This window comes from Nerophis lumbriciformis, linkage group LG22, assembly GCF_033978685.3.
Source record: "Nerophis lumbriciformis linkage group LG22, RoL_Nlum_v2.1, whole genome shotgun sequence".
In the NCBI taxonomy this organism is placed as follows: Eukaryota; Metazoa; Chordata; class Actinopteri; order Syngnathiformes; family Syngnathidae; genus Nerophis; species Nerophis lumbriciformis.
The window spans coordinates 7,303,280-7,321,682 of NC_084569.2; the positions used below are offsets into that span (position 1 = coordinate 7,303,280).

General features: G+C 41.5%; 1 protein-coding gene across 1 annotated transcript in view; it reads right to left on the minus strand.

Moving 5' to 3' along the window:
- The window catches only part of rai1 (retinoic acid induced 1), a 218,134-nt gene that overhangs the window by 19,395 nt on the left and 180,336 nt on the right, over positions 1 to 18,403 (minus strand). The gene's annotated exons all lie outside the window — the stretch shown is intronic.

An 18,403-nucleotide genomic window follows, 5' to 3' on the forward strand; every position in this document is an offset into this window, starting at 1 on the left:
TGTGTTTGGGGGTCATTGTCCTGTTGGAACACCCAACTGCGCCCAAGAACCAACCTCCGGGCTGATGATTTTAGGTTGTCCTGAAGAATTTTGGAGGTAATCCTCCTTTTTTCATTGTCCCATTTACTCTCTGTAAAGCACCAGTTCCATTGGCAGCAAAACAGGGCCAGAGCATAATACTACCACCACCGTGCTCGACGGTAGACATGGTGTTCCTGGGATTAAAGGCCTCACCTTTTCTCCTCCAAACATATTGCTGGGTATTGTGGCCAAACAGCTAAATTTTTGTCTCATCTGACCACAGAACTTTCCTCCAGAAGGTCTTATTTTTGTCCATGGGATGTCAGATGAAACAAAACACACGTCAAAAGTGGTAAAGGAATGGCTAAATCAGGCTAGAATGAAGGTTTTAGAATGGCCTTCCCAAAGTCCTGCCTTAAACGTGTGGACAATGCTGAAGAAACAAGTCCATGTCAGAAAACCAACACATTTAGCTGAACTGCACCAATTTTGTCAAGAGGAGTGGTCAAAATTTCAAGCAGAAGCTTATGGATGGCTACCAAAAGCGCCTTATTGCAGGTAAACTTGCCAAGGGACATGTAAGCAAATATTAACATTGCTGTATGTATACTTTTGACCCAGCACATTTGCTCACATTTTCAGTAGACCCATAATAAATTCATAAAAGAACCAAAACTTCATGAATGTTTTTTTGTGACCAACAAGTATGTGCTCCAATCACTCTATCACACAAAAATAGAAATGATTGGAAACTCAAGACAGCCATGACATTATGTTCTTTACAAGTGTATGTAAACTTTTGATCACATCCCTTTCTCTGAATAAACTTTGAATATTTGCAGGCAATTGATAATTTCTTGCCTCAATCATGATAAACTTGTCAAATATTCTACTAAATCAGGACATTTTTATCAGTTTTGACCTTAAAAATAAGCTATTTGTGTGCTCCTTGAGCCCCACATCATGGATAATTCTAAGTCTGTATAACAACAGTTTTGCTTTTGTTGCTGATTTAAGGACATTTGCATAAGGGACAAGCGGTAGGAAAATGGATGGATGGATGCATGAGAACATTTTGTCGTAAACTGGGAGGTGTGTGTGTTAAAATCATGGTTGTTTTTACAAATGATGACAGATGTGAACAAGAGCATGTATTGTCTGTGTTATGATGTAAAGGAGGGGTGCTTGTATTGTATAATAAGTATGTGTCATTGAAAGGGCATTTTATGACTTTTCTCAATTTGATTACATGCTATAGTACATACCGTATTTTCCGCACTATTAGCCGCACCTAAAAACCACAAATTTACTCAAAAGCTGACAGTGCGGCTTATAACCCGGTGCGCTTTATATATGGATTAATATTAAGATTCATTTTCATAAAGTTTCGGTCTCGCAACTACGGTAAACAGCCGCCATCTTTTTTCCCCGTAGAAGAGGAAGTGCTTCTTCTTCTACGCAAGCAACCGCCAAGGTAAGCACCCGCCCCCATAGAACAGGAAGCGCTTCTTCTTCTACTGTAAGCAACCACCCGCCCGCGTAGAAGAAGAAGAAGCGCGCGGATATTACGTTTCATTTCCTTTGTGTGTTTACATCTGTAAAGACCACAAAATGGCTCCTACTAAGCGACAGGGATCCGGTTCATGAAAAGACGCAATCTCTCCATCCGCACACGGACTACTATTTCACAGCAACTGCCTAAAGACTTTCAAGAAAAGCTGGCTACTTTCCGTGCATATTGTAAAAACAAGATAGCTGAAAAAAAGATCCGGCCAGAGAACATTATCAACATGGACGAGGTTCCACTGACTTTTGATATTCCTGTGAACCGCACTGTGGATACAACGGGAGCACGTACGGTGAATATTCGCACCACAGGGAATGAGAAGTCATCCTTCACTGTGGTTCTAGCTTGCCATGCTAATGGCCAGAAACTTCCACCCATGGTGATATTCAAAAGGAAGACCTTGCCAAAAGAGACCTTTCCAGCCGGCGTCATCATAAAAGCTAACTCGAAGGGATGGATGGATGAAGAAAAGATGAGCGAGTGGTTAAGGTAAGTTTACGCGAAGAGGCCGGGTGGCTTTTTTCACGCAGCTCCGTCCATGTTGATATACGACTCCATGCGCGCCCACATCACGCTGGTTTTTAATATATTATTAAAGTTTGACTGACCTATCTGACTGTTTTTTTGACATTCCTTTAGCGCAGTTAGATGCGGCTTATAACACGGGGCGGCTTATAGGTGGACAAAGTTTTGAAATATGCCGTTCATTGAAGGCGCGGCTTATAACCCAGGGCGCCTTATGGTGCGGAAAATACGGTACTTGCCAACCTTGAGACCTCCGATTTCGGGAGGTGGGGTAGGGGGTGGGGGGCGTGGTTAAGAGGGGAGGAGTATATTGACAGCTAGAATTCACCATTCTACATCCTGAAAATATGCAAACAAAACTGTGTTTAGATAATTGATACTTCAAACTTGCATAAATAAATCTTAAGGAATATAACATAACTTGGCTTCTGAGAGCTTCAAAATGTAATGAATAAAATGCTAAAGTTGTTGATAAACAAAGAAATTATTTTAATAATTAAATATGGTAATTTTAAATGAATTATTATGATCATTTAAAATTAATTATTTCAAATATGTTTATTTTAATGTATAATTTTATGGCTGGATGTAATAAGGAGTCAGAAAAAATACAATTAATTTTGATGTTTTTAGCAAAATATAGTAAAAATGTATTTAGTTTTTTTTTTTTTTTAATTAATAGATATATTTATTTTTAGGTAAGATAAATATAATAATACAATTTATCTCTAGTCTGGATGATTTAGTTCTTGTCACCCTGTTGTCCTCCCGTCTGAAAAAAGGCTGTCCTCTAGAGATGCGCGGTTTGCGGGCACAACCGCGGAGTCCGCGGATTATCCGCGGATCGGGCGGATGAAATTTAAAAAAATTAGATTTTATCCGCGGGTCGGGTCGGGTCGGGTCGGGTCGGGCGGTTGAAATAAAAAAAAATTAGATTTTAAATAGATTCAGGCGGGTGGCAGTTAAACCAATTGGGAAATATATATACATAGTTAAATGTTGTTACCCACATACGAAAAACGAGCAGGCACCTGCTGCATATGCCACAACAGAAGAAAAAAAAAAAAGAGATGGACACTTTTACTGAGCGGAGAAGGGACGCCTCACCGGGGTCCGGGACCGAGGCCCCTTCCCCCGAGAGGGCCCCACCGGGAGCCGTAGCTGAGGCGATCCGCGAGAAGGGCCCGACGCACGTCCAGGGTCACCACCGCGCCCACCGCACCGACACCCCGCCTCGTCCGCCTTCGCCGCGGCCGGCGTCACGCGCAGCAGGTAAGCAGCTTACCTGCCCACCACCCCCGTGGCCGGGGGCTCGTAACAGGGGTCACTCCGCGCGCTCCGCCCGCGCAGCTTACCTGCCCGCCACCCCTGTTGCCGGGGGCGCGTAACAGGGGTCACTCCGCGCGCAGTGCGCTCACGAAAGGGGTGGGGCTCACCCTGGTTGATACAGACAGCAGCTAGGACGGTGGCCATGGAAGTTGGAACCCGCTAAGGAGTGTGTAACAACCCACCTGCCGAATCAACTAGCCCTGAAAATGGATGGCGCTGGAGCGTCGGGCCCATATACCCGGCCGTCGCCGGCAGCGAGACGCGCTTGGAGGTGCGCTCAGCGCGGCTCCCATATGATTGCGCACTGGTGTGCGTCTGGGTCGTGACAGCGTGGCACGCGAATGTCTGTGCTGCATTGGATCAGTCTCCTTTCTTTAACAGGCAAAAGCTTTATAACCTCACTAATGCCTTGCATCGTCTATATTAGATATATAACAACGGGCGGGTGCGGGCGGATGGCGGGCGGATGCGGTTCTGATCAAATGTTAGAAACGGGTGGATTGCGGATGGTTGACGACTTTCTGATGCGGTTGCGGATGAAATAATTGCCTATCCGCGCATCTCTACTGTCCTCACTCAGGTCCGCATGGAGCTGGAGGGGGCGTGGCCTCCAGCTCCGGCTGAAAATCGGGAGATTTTCGGGAGAATATTTGTCCCGGGAGATTTTCGGGAAAGGCGCTGAATTTTGGGAGTCTCTCAGAAAATTCGGGAGGGTTGGCAAGTATGCTATAGTATCATTTTAATGTTATAATTGTATTGCATGATTTTTGTATCTCTTTAATCGAGGTAGCCAGGGGCTGCAGATGGAAATGAGCTATTGAGCTATAATCTGGTGCAGAACATATATCTGGCTTTGAGCTTTGTGCATTGTCCCTTCAAATAAAGACTAAACTAAACCAAACTAAGGAGCACTGCTAAAATACTGCATTGTTTACTGGATTTTTTTAATGAAAGTTTTTGTTGGATTTTAATAACAAAAAGGCCTACGGGCTGCCAGTTAAATGGGGCTGCTGCAGGCCCCCCGTATCCATTAACAGGCTTTTCGCAAAGCCTCATTTAGGAGTGCACATGCACACAAATGCATTTTTCGACATGAATAATGCCGCTGGGGTGCGCGTCGCTCCCTGGGGCGTGTTGAATGCCGGGGTACTGTGCGCCTGAAAAGACGCCGCGCTGACAGACTGTCTCCAGGTGACTCTGTGTGTTCCTTTAATAGAGCTCGAGCCCTCTTTTTTCGTAAGAAGCCCCACACATAAACACTTTTGCAGACAGAAACATTTCTGTGTTTACTACACTGGTGTAAATAGGCTAAATGCAAGCCAGTGTAGTACCAGAGTGACATGTAAAAAGGGTGTTTTGGGGTCTGGTTGTGGCAAAAGGGAGGTGAAGATAGAAGGAGGTGCAGGAGATATTGGGAAATATGAGCTACAGCGGGGGTCAGCAACCCGCGGCTCTAGAGCCACATGCGGCTCTTTAGTGGCGGCCTGGAGCTTTTTCAAAAATGTATGAAAACGGAAAGAAAATGGGGTGAAAAATATTTTTTTGTTGGTTTCTGTAGGAGGACAAACACGACAAAAACCCTTCCTAATTGTTATAAAGCCCACAGTTTAATATGTGTGTGTTGATGCTTCACTGGTGAGAGTATTTGGCGAGCGCCGTTTTGTCCTACTAATTTCAGCGGCCCTTGAACTCCCCGTTGCGTGGACTGTGGCTCAACAGTTTGTTTACATGTACGACTTTCTCCGAGGCTGCCACAGAAAAACATTTTTTTTTATGCCAATCCTTTTTTCTCATTTTGTCCACCAAACGTTTTATACTGTGCGTGAGTGCACAAAGGTGAGCTTTGTTCATATTATTGACTTGTTTGAGTGCTAATCAGGCATATTTGACTAATGTTGTAAAAATGTGTATAATAAATGTTATATTTCAACATTTCTGTCAACGAAGATTTGCCTCAGCCTGCGACACATAGTCATTTTGATAGTAGGCTAATATAGCTAATATAGACACTTACGTCATGTGTTGCCTTCATTATAACACTTATATAAGACTTTTAAAGTCATTTTGATAGTAGGCTAATATAGCTAATATGGACACTTACGTCATGTGTTGCCTTCATTATAACACTTATATAAGACTTTTAAAGTAATTTTGATAGTAGGCTAGTATAGCTAATATAGACACTTACGCCATGTGTTGTCTTCATTATAACACTTATATAAGACTTTTAAAGTCATTTTGATAGTAGGCTAGTATAGCTAATATAGACACTTACATCATGTGTTTCCTTCATTATAACACTTATAAAATACTTTTAAAGTCATTTTGATAGTAGGCTAGTATAGCTAATATAGACACTTATATCATGTGTTGCCTTCATTATAACACTTATATAAGACTTTTAAAGTCATTTTGATAGTAGGCTAATATAGCTAATATGGACACTTACGTCATGTGTTGCCTTCATTATAACACTTATATAAGACTTTTAAAGTAATTTTGATAGTAGGCTAGTATAGCTAATATAGACACTTACGCCATGTGTTGTCTTCATTATAACACTTATATAAGACTTTTAAAGTCATTTTGATAGTAGGCTAATATAGCTAATATAGACACTTACATCATGTGTTGCCTTCATTATAACACTTATATAAGACTTTTAAAGTAATTTTGATAGTAGGCTAGTATAGCTAATATAGACACTTACGCCATGTGTTCTCTTCATTATAACACTTATATAAGACTTTTAAAGTCATTTTGATAGTAGGCTAGTATAGCTAATATAGACACTTACATCATGTGTTTCCTTCATTATAACACTTATATAAGACTTTTAAAGTCATTTTGATAGTAGGCTAATATAACTAATATACACAGTTACGTCATGTGTTCCCTTCATTATAACACTTATATATTTTGCTTATGGTGAAGATTTACATCCAACTTGGAGAAGGCGAACCACCAAGTTTAAGTAAATAGTGGTATTTCAGTATGAGCACATACTAAGATAAGGCCCCTTAGTTTGATATTCGCAGGTGGATTGGATCACTTCTCGTAGGAAAGAGGCTCTAATTGGGACTTTGAATTGCAAAAGTGATAGCCCTATCCTTGAGAAGAGACTACCTGTCCAGCTCAACGCCAACATTTAAGTTATGACTTAAAGCAGTGGTTTTCCAGACACTTACACACGGACATCTCCTTTTATGGTAAGGGGAACATACAAATCCTTTATTTATTGAATCACATTTATTGAAATTCAACGATTTGGTGCATTTGCAAACAGCTAAAATGATGTATAAAGCAAGCTATAACCTGCTACTTGAGAATGTAAAACAATTATTCTCAACAAAACACTTAAAACCTTTAGTATGTGGAATGAAATTATGGAATGGATTAACCAAAGAGATCAAACAAAGCCTAGAAAGGGGCAGTCAGGGCGTTGAGGGTGTCTAGGTTGGTGGCTGCAGGATTAGGTCTCTGCTTTTTGCAGATGATGTGGTCCTGATGGCTTCATCTGGCCAGGATCGGTTCGCATCTGAGTGTGAAGCGACTGGGATGGGAATCAGCACCTCCAAGTCCGAGTCCATGGTTCTCGCCCGGAAAAGGGTGGAGTGCCATCTCCGAGTTGGGGAGGAGATCTTGCCCCAAGTGGAGGAGTTCAAGTACCTCGGAGTCTTGTTCACGAGTGAGGGAAGACTGGATCGTGAGATCGACAGGCGGATCGGTGCGGCGTCTTCAGTAATGCGGACGCCGTGTCGATCCGTTGTGGTGAAGAAGGAGCTGAGCCGGAAGGCAAAGCTCTCAATTTACCGGTCGATCTACGTTCCCATCCTCACCTATGGTCATGAGCTTTGGGTTATGACCGAAAGGACAAGATCACGGGTACAAGCGGACGAAATTTGCTTCCTCCGCCGGGTGGCGGGGCTCTCCCTTAGAGATAGGGTGAAAAGCTCTGTCATCCGGGGGGAGCTCAAAGTAAAGCCGCTGCTCCTCCACATGGAGAGGAGCCAGATGAGGTGGTTCGGGCATCTGGTCAGGATGCCACCCGAACGCCTCCCTAGGGAGGTGTATCTGGCACGTCCGACCGGTAGGAGGCCAGGGGGAAGACCCAGGACACGTTAGGAAGACTATGTCTCCCGGATGGCCTGGGAACGCCGCGGGATCCCCCGGGAAGAGCTGGATGAAGTGGCTGGGGAGAGCATACTTGCCAACCTTGAGACCTTCGAATTCGGGAGATTGGGGGGTGGGGGTGGCGGGTTGAGGGGGAGGCGGGGTTGGGGGGCGGGTTTGGTGGTAGTGTGGTGTGTATATTGTAGCCCAGAAGAGTTAGGGATGCAAGGGATTCTGGGTATTTGTTCTGTTGTATTTATGTTGTGTTACGGTGCGGATGTTCTCCCGAAATGTGTTTGTCATTCTTGTTTGGTGTGGGTTCACAGTGTGGCGCATATTTGTAACAGTGTTAAAAGTTGTTTATACGGCCACCCTCAGTGTGACCTGTATGGCTGTTGACCAAGTATGCCTTTCAGTCACTTTCGTGTGTATGCAGAAGCCGCATACAACATGTGACTGGGTCGGCACGCTGTTTGTATGGCGATAAAAGCGGACGCGTCGACAGGTTGTAGAGGATGCTTAAAGGCAGTGCCATCACGGCACGCCCTTAATATTGTTGTCCGGGAGAAATTCGGGAGAATGGTTGCCCCGGGAGATTTTCGGGAGGGGCACTGAAATTCGGGAGTCTCCCGTAAAAATCGGGAGGGTTGGCAAGTATGGGGGAGAGGGAAGTCTGGGCTTCCCTGCTTAGGCTGCTGTCCCCGCGACCCGACCTCGGATAAGTGGAAGAAGATGGATGGATGGATCAAACAAAGCACCAATATGATTCACTGTTCAAACTACAAGTGTTCACAAAGTACACAGAACAAGTATACAGAACAAGGATGTGCTCTCCTGACTTAGCACACACACACACACACACACACACACACACACACACACACACACACACACACACACACACACACACACACACACACAGACAGGAAGGAGGAATATAGAACTGATGATTTGGCTTCTCCAAGTTGGGGGAGACATCTTTTTGTCTTCCTCCTCCAGGTGCTGCAGCCCTGACTAATGACATTCGCTTGTAATAAAGCAACTTTTGGTTCGGTAAAGCGTCGCCGACGTCTCTTTTGATCCGGCCACACTGCCGTGTCGCCCTTCTGTCCGGACAAGGATGTCAAGACCAGAAATCATACTTGCCAACCCTCCCGAATTTTCCGGGAGACTCCCGAAATTCAGCGCCTCTCCCGAAAACCTCCCGGGACAAATATTCTCCCGAAAATCTCCCGATTTTCAGCCGGAGCTGGAGGCCACGCCCCCTCCAGCTCCATGCGGACCTGAGTGAGGACAGCCTTTTTTCATGACGGGAGGACAACAGGGTGACAAGAACTAAATCATCCAGACTAGAGATAAATTGTATTATTATGTTTATCTTAATTAAAAAAAAAAAAATTAGTAAATAAATTTTTACTATATTTTGCTAAAAACATCAACATTAATTGTATTTTTATTTGTATTTTTTCTGACTCCTTATTACATCCAGCCATTAAAATAAACATATTTGAAATAATTAATTTTAAATTATCATAATAATTCATTTAAAATGACCATATTTAATTGTTAAAATAATTGCTTGTTTATCAACAACTTTAGCATTTTATTCATTACATTTTGAAGCTCTCAGAAGCCAAGTTATGTTATATTCCTTAAGATTTATTTATGCAAGTTTGAAGTATCAATTATCTAAACACAGTTTTGTTTGCATATTTTCAGGATGTAGATTTATATATATATATATATATATATATTAGATTTATATATATATATATATATATATATATATATATATATATTAGACTGCGATGAGGTGGCGACTTGTCCAGGGTGTACCCCGCCTTCCGCCCGATTGTAGCTGAGATAGGCTCCAGCACCCCCCGCGACCCCAAAGGGAATAAGCGGTAGAAAATGGATGGATGGATGGATATATATTAGAGATGCGCGGTTTGCGGGCACAACCGCAGAGTCCGCGGATTATCCGCGGATCGGGCGGATGAAATAAAAAAATTAGATTTTAAATAGATTCAGGCGGGTGGCAGTTAAACCAATTGGTAAATATATATACATAGTTAAATGTTGTTACCCACATACGAAAAACGAGCAGGCACCTGCAGCATATGCCACAACAGAAGAAAAATAAAAAGAGATGGACACTTTTACGGAGCGGAGAAGGCCCCCGACGCCTCGCCGGGGTCCGGGACCGAGGCCCCTTCCCCCGAGAGGGCCCCACCAGGATCCGTAGCTGAGGCGATCCGCGAGAAGGGCCCGACGCACGTCCAGGGTCACCACCGCGCCCACCGCACCGACACCCCGCCTCGTCCGCCTTCGCCGCGGCCGGCGTCACGCGCAGCAGGTAAGCAGCTTACCTGCCTGCCACCCCCGTGGCCGGGGGCTCGTAACAGGGGTCACTCCGTGCGCTCCGCCCGCGCAGCTTACCTGCCCGCCACCCCTGTTGCCGGGGGCGCGTAACAGGGGTCACTCCGCGCGCAGTGCGCTCACGAAAGGGGTGGGGCTCACCCTGGTTGATATAGACAGCAGGACGGTGGCCATGGAAGTTGGAACCCGCTAAGGAGTGTGTAACAACCCACCTGCCGAATCAACTAGCCCTGAAAATGGATGGCGCTGGAGCGTCGCCGGCAGCGAGACGCGCTTGGAGGTGCGCTCAGCGCGGCTCCCATATGATTGCGCACTGGTGTGCGTCTGGGTCGTGACAGCGTGGCACGCGAATGTCTGTACTGCATTGGATCAGTCTCCTTTCTTTAACAGGCAAAAGCTTTATAACCTCACTAATGCCTTGCATCGTCTATATTAGATATATAACAACGGGCGGGTGCGGGCGGGTGCGGTTCTGATCAAATGTTACATCGGGTGGATGGCGGATGGTTGACGACTTTCTGATGCGGTTGCGGATGAAATAATTGCCTATCCGCGCATCTCTAATATATATATATATATATATATATATATATATATATATATATATATATATATATATATATGTATGAAATACTTGACTTGGTGAATTCTAGCTGTCAATATACTCCTCCCCTCTCTACTACGCCCCAACCACGCCCCACCACGCCCCCCACCCCCCGAAATCGGAGGTCTCAAGGTTGTCAAGTATGCCAGAAATACACATGTTATCATGTTGTAAAGTCCATAAATAGCTTTATCTCCAGCTTAATGTGTAAAAAATGATTGCTGTGGGCTGTGCACACGTCTCTCCGCTAACTAACATTTCTGTAAACCTAAACGCACTTTTTGGTGGTGGGAGAGCACCGGAGATGACCTTTCCAGGCGTCCAATTCGAGCCTCTAAGCGCACAGCAAAGTGGGAAGCAAGAGAGGAGAAAATCAAATTGTTCAGCTGGATGCTTCATAATGTGCCGCGCTGCCACATGGTTACACTCCTCTCTCGGGCCCTCGCTCCCTCGCTTTTCTTCAGAGAGCGTTTAAGACAGGATTTATCTTCCTTTGTCACAAACGCGGGCGCGCGCACCAAACGTCACCTTATAGCATGCTTTTGCATGAAATATAAGGATTCGTTTGGTGAGGAATGGCTGCTGTCCTCATGCAAAGTGGAAGGAAGAGAGGGATGGAGCGTCAGTCACTCTGTGTGTTTACCCCCCCCTCTCCCGCCCCCGGTCGTCCTTGTTAATCATGCATGCAGCTCCTTATAGCGAGGAGGCCGGGCAGCACGCCTACAAGCTGACGCACACTCTCGTCAGCAAAAAAAAATAACACCACACTAAGTCAGACAACATAACATCTACGCATGTGCATGCAACACTACGCCACTAATTAGGCGGAGGGAATGACATTCAGCACACACCACACATCTCCTACTTCATGGTACACTTCAGTGCAGGAACAGTAAACCCTCTTCTAGGGTTCTACGGTACACCAGTACAAAACAAATTAAAAAAAAGGTACCGTATTTTACAGACAAAAAATTAAGGAATTATGGGAAATCCGGGAATTTTTTTTTTTAGAATTGTTGAAGTAGAGCACACAATTCCTGAACAGGCTGAATATTTTGTTCTGAATGAGATGAAATGGTTGGTGTCGGAATTTTTCAAATCAGTCGAGAAATGTTGACGTAGTAACATGTTGAATTGAGAGATGTTATTACGGAATTCCTGGAATTTCGGAAAAAACGGGAATTTTTCCAGTTAAAAAAAACAATTTTGTTTTTTGTCCTGATTAAAAGGAATGCTTTGACGGTCGAATGGTTGAAATGCGTTGAAAAATGTGGGAGGAGTAGTCGCCAAAAAAAAGGGTGGAAAAGCAGGAATTCTGGAAAATCCTGGAATTTTTTTTGAATTTGGAAAAAATGATAAGTTTGAATTTCCAGTGTTCCGAATGAGATGAAAGCAGGAAAGCAGGAATTCTGGAAAATCCTGGAATTTTTTTTGAATTTGGAAAAAATTACAAGTTTGAATTTCCAGTGTTCTGAATGAGATGAAAGCAGGAATTCTGGAAAATCCTGGAATTTTTTTTGAATTTGGAAAAAATGATAAGTTTGAATTTCCAGTGTTCTGAATGAGATGAAAGCAGGAATTCTGGAAAATCCTGGAATTTTTTTTGAATTTGGAAAAAATGATAAGTTTGAATTTCCAGTGTTCTGAATGAGATGAAAGCAGGAAAGCAGGAATTCTGGAAAATCCTGGAATTTTTTTTGAATTTGGAAAAAATGATAAGTTTGAATTTCCAGTATTCTGAATGAGATGAAAGCAGGAAAGCAGGAATTCTGGAAAATCCTGGAATTTTTTTTGAATTTGGAAAAAATTATAAGTTTGAATTTCCAGTGTTCTGAATGAGATGAAAGCAGGAAAGCAGGAATTCTGGAAAATCCTGGAATTTTTTTTGAATTTGGAAAAAATGATAAGTTTGAATTTCCAGTGTTCTGAATGAGATGAAATTGTTTGTGTTGGAATTTTTCAAATCGGTCGAGAAATGTTGTTGAAATGAGAAATGTTATTACGGAAAAGCAGGAATTCTGGAAAATCCTGGAATTTTTTTTTGAATTTGGAAAAAATTATAAGTTTGAATTTCCAGTGTTCTGAATGAGATGAAAGCAGGAAAGCAGGAATTCTGGAAAATCCTGGAATTTTTTTTGAATTTGGAAAAAATGATAGGTTTGAATTTCCAGTGTTCTGAATGAGATGAAAGCAGGGAAGCAGGAATTCTGGAAAATCCTGGAATTTTTTTTGAATTTGGAAAAAATGATAAGTTTGAATTTTTTGTGTTCTGAATGAGATGAAATTGTTTGTGTTGGAATTTTTCAAATCGGTCGAGAAATGTTGTTGAAATGAGAAATGTTATTACGGAATTCCTGGAAAACCGGGAATTATTCCAGTTCAAAAAACAATTTCGTTTTTTTGTCGTGATTAAAAGGAATGTTTTGACGGTGGAACGGTTGAAGTTGGTTGAAAAATGCGGGAGGAGTAGTCGCCAGAAAAAAGGGTGGAAATAGGGCTTTGGAAAAGCAGGAATTCTGGAAAATCCTGGAATTTTTTGGAACTTGGAAAAATGATAAGTTTGAATTTCTAGAATGCTGGAAAAAAAAAAAGATTTATAGGAAATCCGGGAATTTTTTTTAGAATTGTTGAACTAGAGCACACAATTCCTGAACAGGCTGAATATTTTGAAGTTGGAACGGTTTGAATCAGATGAAAAATGTGGAAGTTGTGGAACTTTGAAGGATGTCCCATTGATTTCAATGGGAATTTCAGGAAAAATTGGGAATTTCGCGAAAAGCAGGATTTTTTTTTGAAAATGGTAAAAAACTTGAATGTTTTGAATGAGATGAAATTGTTGGTGTTGGAATTTTTCAAATCAGTCGAGAAATGTTGTTGAAATGAGAAATGTTATTACGGAATTCCTGGAATTTCGGGAAAACCGGGAATTTTTCCAGTTCAAAAAACAATTTTGTTTTTTTGTTGTGATTAAAAGGAATGTTTTGACGGTGGAACGGTTGAAGTTGGTTGAAAAATGTGGGAGGAGTAGTCGCCAGAAAAAAGGGTGGAAATAGGGCTTTGGTAAAGCAGGAATTCTGGAAAATCCTGGAATTTTTTGGAACTTGGAAAAAAGATAAGTTTGAATTTCTAGAATGGTGGAATATGTTGAAGGTGGAATGGCTTGAATCGGTTGAAAAATTTGGGAATTGTGGAAGTTTGAAAAATGGCCAATGCATTTTGAATGGGGAAAATGCAACAAAAAAAAAAAGGAATTATGGGAAATCCGGAAATTTTTTTTGACTTTTTGAAGTAGAGCACACAATTCCTGAACAGGCTGAATATTTTGAAGTTGGAACGGTTTGAATCAGATGAAAAATGTGGAAGTTGTGGAGCTGTGAAGAATGTCCCAGTGATTTCAATGGGAATTTCAGGAAAAATTGGGAATTTCGAGAAAAGCGGGAATTTTTTTGAAAATGGTAAAAAAACTTGAACAGTCTGAATGAGTTGAAATGGTTGGTTTTGACATTTTTAAAATCGGTCGAGAAATGTTGTTGAAATGAGAAATGTTATTACGGAATTCCTGGAATTTCGGGAAAACCGGGAATTTTTCCAGTTCAAAAAACAATTTTGTTTTTTTATCGTGATTAAAAGGAATGTTTTGACGTTGGAACGGTTGAAGTTGGTTGAAAAATGCGGGAGGAGTAGTCGCCAAAAAACGGGTGGAAATAGGGTATTGGAAAAGCAGGAATTCTGGAAAATCCTGGAATTTTTTTGAATTTGGAAAAAATGATAAGTTTGAATTTCCAGAATGCTGGAATATGTTGAAGGTGGAATGGTTTGAATAGGTTGAAAAATGTGGGAATTGTGGAAGTTTGAAAAATGGCCAATGCATTTTGAATGGGGAAAATGCAACAAAAAAAAAAGGAATTATGGGAAATCCGGAATTTTTTTTTTAGACTTTTTGAAGTAGAGCACACAATTTCTGAACAGGCTGAATATTTTGAAGTTGGAACGGTTTGAATCAGATGAAAATGTGGAAGTTGTGGAGCTTTGAAGAATGTCCCAGTGATTTCAATGGGAATTTCAGGAAAAATTGGGAATTTCGAGAAAAGCGGGAATTTTTTTGAAAATGGTAAAAAACTTGAACGGTCTGAATGAGTTGAAATGGTTGGTGTTGACATTTTTTAAATGTTGAAGTAGTAACATGTTGAATTGAGAAATGTTATTACGAAATTCCTGGAATTTCGGAAAAAAACAGGAATTTTTCAAAAAAACAATTTCGTTTTTTGTCCTGATTAAGAGGAATGTTTTGACGGTAGAACGGTTAGTCGCCAGAAAAAAGGGTGGAAATAAGGCTTTGGAAAAGCAGGAATTCTGGAAAATCCTGGAATTTTTTTGAATTTGAAAAAAAAAGATAATTTGAATTTCCAGAATGGTGGAATATGTTGAAGGTGGAATGGTTTGAATCGGTTGAAGAATGTGGGAATTGTGGAAGTTTGAAAAATGGCCAATTCATTTTGAATGGGGAAAATGCAACAACAACAAAAAGGAATTATGGGAAATCCGGAATTTTTTTTTTAGACTTTTTGAAGTAGAGCACACAATTCCTGAACAGGCTGAATATTTTGAAGTTGGAACGGTTTGAATCAGATGAAAAATTTGGAAGTTGTGGAGCTTTGAAGAATGTCCCAGTGATTTCAATGGGAATTTCAGGAAAAATTGGGAATTTCGAGAAAAGCAGGAAATTTTTTGAAAATGGTAAAAAACTTGAACGGTCTGAATGAGTTGAAATGGTTGGTGTTGACATTTTTTAAATGTTGAAGTAGTAACATGTTGAATTGAGAAATGCTATTACGAAATTCCTGGAATTTCGGAAAAAACAGGAATTTTTCAAAAAAAACAATTTTGTTTTTTGTCCGGATTAAGAGGAATGTTTTGACGGTAGTACGGTTAGTCGCCAGAAAAAAGGGTGGAAATAGGGCTTTGGAAAAGCAGGAATTCTGGAAAATCCTGGAATTTTTTTGAATTTGAAAAAAATGATAATTTGAATTTCCAGAATGCTGGAATATGTTGAATGTGGAATAGTTTGAATCGGTTGAAAAATGTGGGAATTGTGGAAGTTTGAAAAATGGCCAATTCATTTTGAATGGGGAAAATGCACAAAAAAAAAGGAATTATGGGAAATCCGGGAATTTAAAAAAAAAAACACCATTCCTGAACAGGCTGAATACAGTTTGAATCAGATGAACAAGGTGGAATGGTTTGAATAGGTTAAAAAATGTGGAAATGGTTCAAGTTTGAAAAATGGTCAATTCATTTTGAATGGGAAAAAATGTCCCGGAAAACCTGGAATTCTGGGAAACCTGGGAGTTTTTGGAATTTGTGAAGGCTGAACATGTGGCGTGTGGAAGGTAGAGCATGCCAAAATCTGGAGAAAAATAATAATAAGTTGAATAAATAGATGCATTTTGGTGTAGAAACTTTGTGTTGCCATGAAGACAAAAGCTGTCTTTAATCCTACCAAGCAAAAGGCTTGTAAAACTCCACTGTGTAGGATGGGAAGCGACATGAAGGTGTGGGTTTCTTTGATGCATTGTAATCCACAGGAAGATTTTGTCTTGACCCGAGATCTACAAAGCGGAGAGCAAACAGGACCCGACTCCCCTCCAGGCACCTTTTCTTTGAACTGTTTTGTAACCAAAGGCAATAGCTGTTTACGACCCCCCTCCCTTAGAAACAGCTGTTGCCATGTAATCAGGGAAAAGTCCAAATAAAAGAGGAGGCCGCACAATCTTTCGTCAGAGCGTGGTGGGACTGTTCAAAGAGTACAGTCCAATTGAGCCGAATTGAATTCTGTCTCCGTTTAATTCCTTGCTTCTTGTCTTGTTTAATAGATGTCATCAGTGTTTGAACCTGACAAAGTGACTGTTTGGTTCAACTCTGCTACTGCAGTGTTAATAATAATAATAATAATAGATTTTATTTGTAAAAAAAAAGCACTTTACATTGAGTAAACAACCTCAAAGTGCTACAGTGTATTTAAAAAAAAAAAAAAAAAAAAAAAAAAATATATATATATATATATATATATATATATATATGTATATACATATAAAAATAAAAATAAAAAGATGATAACAAATAAAAAATAATAAAAACTAAACTGTTGTTTTTGTTATATTATTTAGGAGTGCTGGTAGACATTCGTCTGGAGTGAATGGGTTATACTTGCATAGCGCTTTTCTACCTTCAAGGTACTCAAAGCGCTTTGACACTATTTCCACATTCACCCATTCACACGCACATTCACACACTGATGGCGGGAGCTGCCCTAGCCACGACCGAGCAAGGGTGAGGACACTTCACCCCTGCGAGGTTCGTTCCCCCGGGATGAGAACGGACCACTCTGGACAGGACGTGCAGGTAGGAACACTTCACTGAAGTGTCTCGCTCAAGGACACGACGGACGTGACGAGGTTGGTGGAAGGTGGGGATCGAACCAGGAACCCTCATGTTTGTTGGCGCGGCCGGTAGAGTGGCCGAGTGTCATCGTCATCAGTGTCGGAGCGGGAAATCATGTCTGTGAATGTGGATGAGTCATCCTACACCCCAGAGATGAGACAATCGCATCTCTCTCCGACACACACACACACACACACACGCACACACACACACACTGACACACAATCGCACGTTAAGCAGCCTCACAGAACTAAAACTGCTCTCCTAAAAATCGAGCGGAGCAAAGCTGAGTTTCCTCACTATTAGATGCTATTGAGCCATTCCAGCCTCCCAGTAGCGTCACATACCCTCCAACAAATACGGCATTTACTGGATTTAATCAAGTGGAAGCGAGGGAGAGAAAAAAACAAAAAAAACAGAGGGACTTTAATATCCACTCAAAAAGGCTTTCGGCTTCTGTACCCACAAAGGAAATTTGCTGGAATCAAGATGATGTTTTCTGAAGGTCGACACCGACCTTATGATCCACGACCTTCATCACTAAACCAAACTTTTAATTCTGGATGCAAGCAATCAAAACGTGATTAAGTTTCGACGAAAAAATAACCTGACCTGATCAAAAATATACTGTCTAACAATATAAACAAATTCAGCAAAAATTAAAACAATTTCACAAAATAGATCAACATCAAAGATTGTGTTGTATTCCGGCGAAAAAAAAGCCTTTTTCAACAGTGATATGTAATCTTGATCGGATCCGGATCAAACGAGACTGAAACCTAAAGAAACAGCCGTATAAAATATGCTAACCACGTTAATTCCACATGTTCAGCCTTGACACATCCTAAAACTGTCAAGACTTGGACTGTGGCTTGGTTTGTTCTCTCGTGGTGCAAATGAACTGGACTGGTCAAGGCCTGAAGGTGGGTACATGATTTATTTAAACTATCAAAAAAGGAATAAACGAAAAGCGCGCACAGTGGCGGAGAATAAAACTAGACTTTAAACACAAAACTTGCACATTGGCAGAAACTATGAACAATTAAACAAAACACTAACTGTGGCTTAACAAACAAAAACTTACTTGGCATGGAACCGGCATGAAAAAAAGAGTAGCAAGGGTCATCAGGGTGTGGAGAGTGTGCAGGAGCATAAATGTGGTGATGTCGTCAGAACGAACAACAGAAAATGAATGAACTTAAATACTATGGACATGATTAGTGAAAGCAGGTGCGTGACTCGAAACGTGAAACAGGTGCGTGACGTGACAGGTGAAAACTAATGGTTGCTATGGTGACAAGAGTGCACAATGAGTCCAAACGTGGAACAGGTGCGTGACATGACAGGTGAAACTAATGGTTGCTATGGTGACAAAACAAAACAAAAGTGCACAAAAAGTCCAAAATTTAAACCGAACATTACTA